General features: G+C 34.4%; 1 pseudogene; it reads right to left on the bottom strand.

Moving 5' to 3' along the window:
* Window positions 1-3,416: 3,416 nt before the first annotated feature.
* On the bottom strand, window positions 3,417-5,614 carry LOC127430930 (uncharacterized protein C2orf81-like; annotated as a pseudogene).
* Window positions 5,615-5,877: the final 263 nt, after the last annotated feature.

Below are 5,877 nucleotides of genomic sequence, written 5' to 3'. Positions count from 1 at the left end.
TTAATAGAGGTAATTTTATGCATTTTTCATTGTTTAATTTTTCCCCAAAGGTCAATTTATAGGGTTAGAGACGTTTATTTGCATCAAAAACTATCATAATTTAGTTTTCATGCCCATTTGCTGAATGACAACTTTCTATACTTGCATTCTACACATAAATATAAATGTGAACATGGTATTTAACAAGTATTTAATTACATAACAAATGGAAGATGAAAACAATTCATTTTCAGTTAAATGCACTGAATCCCATAGGAAACACATATAAGTTAAATGTATATAGGACCCACAAGTGCATTCTAGGGTTAGTGATGCAGATTCTCTTATAATTTACAAATATATTCAACTAAATGTTAAAAAAGTCACTACACATTTTAAAAGACACCTTAAAGGGATAGTTCACCCAAAAATGAAAATTCTGAATATCTGGAGTGGCAGATCAAAAGATCACTTTTTGTAAAAAATTATATCCTAAAAGATAGACGCTGGGACTTTTTTGACCCATAAATGTGTTCTTGAGTTAAACATATACAAACACATCAACTCACTATTTATTGATACCTTGTTCATCATTTGGACTGGTGATTGTCTCTGTGAACTGTACAGAAGGCAAAAGAAAGTTCAACATGCTCCAGTGCTTGAGTATAAACTGTCAAAAATCTGGGATGCCTCTCACTGACACAAAAAAAGATGCTTGCAAAATCACACTGTTACTCCCTATCTGTGTATACGAATGTGAGAAAAACCTGAACTTTTCAAAGGAACATATTTAAGAGGCAATATTGTTTTACATTAATGAAAACATTCATAACGCTGCCTAAGGTTTTGCTGCAAAAACGCGGCAAAGGCAGCAGGAGACAGACAACGATCTCTGAAAGACAACTAAGTAAATATTCATAAATATGTATGATGAGGCAAATGGGGGGTCACCTGTCACTCAACCTGCCAAAGAAACAGTGGGCTCAAGTGAAATCTAAGAAAATGAAAACAAAAAGGAGCCAGCCATGATGGAAAACACCATATTGCAAGATTAAACATTCCTACTATGCTGGCCTGTCTGAAAGATACCTATGATTATGTTGAAAATAAGGTGAAGGGTAATTTATGATGCTTTTTGTATGTCATTACGCTTCAAAGAGACATCTAAAGAGTTTTTGCATCCACTTCTTCTGGGAATCAGATAACCCAAAAATGACAGTTTTGGATTGTCTCACGGCTTTCTATGCTTCATTAACATGTTAAAAATCCTTGGCGAAAGGATCAAGCAGCAACCTACGGCTTACAGGTCCCAATGTACCGTCACTAATGAACAGTGGTGAATGACACTAAAAAGGAGAGCAGACCAGAATGCAGGGCAAACACAGGTTAAGATCACAGCATTTAAAAAAAAATAAAAAAAATAAAAAAAAAATAAAAAAAAAACGCTGATTATTTTAAGCATGTTCAGTCGGGATTTTATTAACATAAAATGATAAATTTCCTGTTTACCAAGACATCTATCAGACGCTTTATAATGGGCTTTTTTATGATTCTTTTTCCCTGATCAAATAGTGCCACTATGAGGTCAAAAAAGTGAATTGCTAGAGGAAGGGAGAAAAATCTCAGCATATCACTGAAAATTACAGCTAAACAAAAGATAAAATTAAAGATTAATAACTATTAGTTTTATTTATTTATTTTTTAGCAAACTGTGTTGATCAACCAAACAACAAAAATATGAACATGAATAATATATTATTGCAATTTGCATAAATGTTCTAACATTTTTGTAGAGAATTTGCGTTTTTACTTTGAGTTAAATCCTATTTTTCTCTATTTTCAACTCTTTGGGGAATTCTCTTTGCATCTGTGAGGGCTAAAGGGGTTTGGCAAGCAATGAGGCAATTATAGCCTGAGAGGATGAGAGATTTGCTTGCTTTGAGTTCCTTTGCTTACATAAGTATGGAGGTTTTGATGAAGTCAGGCTTTCTCTGGGTTTTTGGATAATTTGGTAGCATCATTTTGTTGGCCTGGAGCTGCAGGAGGTAGAAGCTGGTGTAGTTCTGTCAAAACATTATGTACAGTCAGCAACATTTAGTTTTTACATTTTTGCATTTTTGCATTTGGCCTTTTTATAAAAAAGCAACATCCAGTGCAAGATGCACATTATTATTTTCAATAGATAAGTTCCCATGATCTTAGTGTTGCTAGTGCCATTGTACCTCCATTACATTTTCTGTCTACCTTCTGTCAATGTATACCTCCATAAAAACTTTTTACCAGGCCTTTATCATTTATTTTTGGTACTTTTCAAATGCCAAACTTTCAATATTAAATATGAAAATCCATTGAAAAAATACAAATGATTACATTTTTAAACCTATGATAATCTAAACAAAGAGTGAAATAAATACAAACTATTTCAATGTTTGTTGCATGAAAAGGATTTTTATCAATTTTCCAAATATTACTACTATCCCATAGTTGTGCCATCATTTCCACCACACCAAACAATTTTGGCCTCATAAAGTTTTTTCAAACACTAGTGTACTTGTTAACCAAGTAAACAAAAATTTCAGTGAAGATCATGCTTGAGATAAAGTATGAGGCAAGTGATGTTTAAAGAAAACAAAGAAAAATTAAGGTAATATCATTTGTGATTTTTATTGGCCGTCATTTCCGGTCAAATTGCAATTTTGCCAAATTATGCAAAAGGGGTGAAAATATTATATAATGGTATGTATTTATACATAAAATGTTAGCTATGAAATAAACTTTAGCTAGACAAAATATTCTGCCCTTTTATTTCTAAAATATTAAAAATGTAATTTCCGTCACTGTCATTTCCACCACGGAATTCTATTACACACAAAAGAGGATTTGAGATGTGGTGCAAATGACATGGTAGTGTGAATTTTAATAACTTTATGAACAAAAATAAATAAATGACATCATCTTCAGTGATGCATGTACATAAAATGTTAGACATTGTTGGTAGGCAAATAAAAAATTTAAATAAATACAAAATATTGAGAGTGGGAATAACGAGTCAAAAGTGCTAAAATGCCCAGAGTTGAAGAAACACTCATTTATGTATTATTTTTCAAGGGATACAAATGGCAATTTTACCATTTTAAAAAAGGTACAGTATCCCTCTAGCAGGAAAAGGATACAGGATTTCAAGTTAGACATAGCAAACCTTAAAAAGGTTAATTCCCCCCCAATTTTTTTTTTTTTTTTTTTACGTTTACTCATCCTTAAGTCATTCCTGAATGTTTAGGACTGACAGCCTGACTTCAGGCTGTTTTGGATGTTATGTGAACCTAAAGACATAATGTTATATAATGTTAAGAATGTCATCCTTAAGGATAGTTGTGTGAAAGTGGTAGTTGTTGCACCCACACCCTACATTTTCTTACCTGCAATAATGTTGTGTGCTATTTCTGAGCTGATTTCTGATGTACCACTGGCACACATCCCTCAGCCCAAGAATCAATAGCACAAGGCTGGGGTTCTGGGTCCTCTTGCCAATAGTGTTCACGTTCTGGATCATCCCACTCATCTCTCCCCAGAAAAAGACATTCAAGTGTCTGCACCAGGTTATTCTGTGCCCACTACACCGAGAAGGGTACCAACTTGTTGAGGGCAGAGAGTTTGTGGATGAGCTAAATGAATGCCTCATAAAACTTTTCCATTGCAAGTAAGCTACTCAAATCAGTCTTGTTTAGGGTACATGTCTGGATGATTCCAAAATTTTTTACAACTCACAGTGAATTCAAGGGCATCAGGCTAATTTATTAGGGGGGTAGGAATTTGTATTTGATTATGTCTTTAATAAGACATTATCAAGGAGAAAATAACACTTTTTTTACTCAGTGGATCTTCAGAAATGTGTGAGATATGTTCTAATGGTAAAGATCTTGTTCAGCATCCAAGAAGGGATCCTGGTAAAAAGGGATGGTTCACCCCAAAATGTAAATTATCTCATCATTTACTCACCCTCATGCCATCCCTGATGTGTATGACTTTTTTTCCTTCTGCTGAACACAAAGATTTTTATGAAAAATATCTCAGCTTTGTTAGTCCATTCAATGAAAGTGAATAGTGATCAGAACTTTGAAGCGCCAAAAAGCACATCAAATTAGCATAAAATAATCAATATGACTCCAGTGGTTAAATCCATGTCTTCAGACGATACATGATAGGTGTGAGTGAGAAACAGATCAATATTTATGTCAATTTTTACTGCAAATGTCCATTTTCACTTCCACATTCTTCTTTTGTTTTGGTGATTTGCATTATTTGTGCATATTACCTACTACGGAGCAGGAAGGAGAATTTAAAGTAAAAAAAGGACTTAATAAATTATCTGTTTCTCACACTCAAATATAATATCACTTCTGACGATATGGATTTAACCACTGGAGTAGTGTGGACTAATTTTATGTTGCCTTTATGTGCTGTTTGGGACTTCAAAGTTCTGGCCACCATTCACTTGCATTGAATGGACCTACAGAGCAGAGATATTTTTCTAAAAATATTTGTTTGTGTTCAGCAGAAGAAAGAAAAATCACACATCTGGAATGGCGTGAGTTTGAGTAAATGATGAGAGAATTTTTATTTTTGGGTATAATATTCCTTTGATTCCTGACCTAAGACCTAAAAACTCTTTGCAACTGGACAGCAATTGATCACCATGCAGTTTTGTTGTATGGAAAAGAGCAGCTTTGACATTTTCATAATAATAACTTATAATAAAAACGTTTCAAGTAATATGAGAGTGGATAGATGATGGAACACGTGGCCCCTCAGTTTAAATGGGCATGATGCTTCTTGTAACGCAGGCAGGCGAGGATTAAGCATCTAAATGCAGCATTAATTAAACAAAGGTAAACAAAGTAACTCAGAATATAAAGAAACAAACACAGGGAACAAGGCCCAGAGCATAAAGTAAAACACGAAAAGACTGACAAAGAAACCAGGGGAAACAAGGGAACGAGGAACACCTGGGGAAACAATCAGGGTAAACCAATCATAAAATGAAACTACAAAAGGACTACAAATCTAACACAGGAAACAGGAACGGGGAACTAAGCAACAAGAATTTCAACATAAAAGTCTAGGTACAACCAGGGAATGTGACACTTCTGAGTGGTTTGATGTGGTATATCTACTTTAAATATATAAAAAAGCTAGAAATAAGCATGAGATGTCAAGGGTGGCAGTGTAGTATATTCTAAGAAATTATAATGATTGCTCACCAAGATTTTGTATCAAAGACATTTTTTAAATGTCATGCAGACTGAGATGAATTGCAAAATAAATTGCAAATGGGATACTGGCAAAAACTGGCAAGTTGAAGAAAAGGACAGCTGAAGCAGCTCACCTGTCTCTGTAGATACACCTGATAGCATTTGTCCATCACAACTTCCATCAGTTCGGTTATAATGTACACCACCACCTCCTCACCCTCCTTCTGCTTGAGCATGATGGTCCAGGCAGATTCGGTAAGGTGGACTGGGACAATGTCTAAGGCCTCAGTGGACTGGACTGAGGGCAGGATTGGACCAGCACTAACTGGACCAGAATCAGTGCAACTCTTGTCAGCCAGTGATTTGGTAGCTGAACGAGGCATGCTCACTTCTTTAGCAAAAAATAAAAATAATAATGGCAAGGAGGGCACAGTCAGGGTAAACCTAACCATTATATATTATATATTATATAACTATTACATTAAATGTACATTCAGGTTTTTTTTTTATTATTATTATTATTCTTTTTTATTCACTTGGTGAACACACAATGCAACTGCCTATGCTAAAATCTTGATGTAGTTCAATACTGAATAAACAAAAATATAAATTAAGATTAAAGGGAGACCATGGCTATAGTTGTCTC

Source organism: Myxocyprinus asiaticus, chromosome 40, assembly GCF_019703515.2.
Source record: "Myxocyprinus asiaticus isolate MX2 ecotype Aquarium Trade chromosome 40, UBuf_Myxa_2, whole genome shotgun sequence".
Classification (NCBI taxonomy): domain Eukaryota; kingdom Metazoa; phylum Chordata; class Actinopteri; order Cypriniformes; family Catostomidae; genus Myxocyprinus; species Myxocyprinus asiaticus.
The sequence above is the reverse complement of the archived record's forward strand: the minus strand, read 5'-3'. Positions and strand labels throughout refer to the sequence as shown.